Raw genomic sequence first — 403 nt, forward strand, 5'->3', positions numbered from 1 at the left:
AAAGGTTAAATTAAGTGATAAAAGAAAAGTGCCTTGCACATAGAAAGCACTCTATTAATGAAGGAGGATATTATCGTTGCTGTTCATTGTTATTAGTAGTAGCATTAAAACTGATATGATTGCTAATGAAGAAACTGAGACTTAAAGAGGAAACAAACCTTGAACAGATGCCACAATGAAGCAACAGAATTGCTGTTTCCTGGGGGCTCTTTCTACAGGACAGAGGGACTAGAGCTTACTCTCCCTGAGGTTCTCTTGCTGTTTACTTTGGAAGCTCTGACCTTTCCAGCAGACACCATCACCTGTGCCCTGCAGGGAGCAGAGATTTGGACTTCTTAAGTTGTCACTTCTGGCTGGGTCTGTGGCCCTTGTCTAGGCCCTGCTAAAACAGATGGCAAACACA

Source organism: Rhinopithecus bieti, unplaced genomic scaffold (assembly GCF_001698545.2).
Source record: "Rhinopithecus bieti isolate Rb0 unplaced genomic scaffold, ASM169854v2 scaffold_8911, whole genome shotgun sequence".
Taxonomy (NCBI): domain Eukaryota; kingdom Metazoa; phylum Chordata; class Mammalia; order Primates; family Cercopithecidae; genus Rhinopithecus; species Rhinopithecus bieti.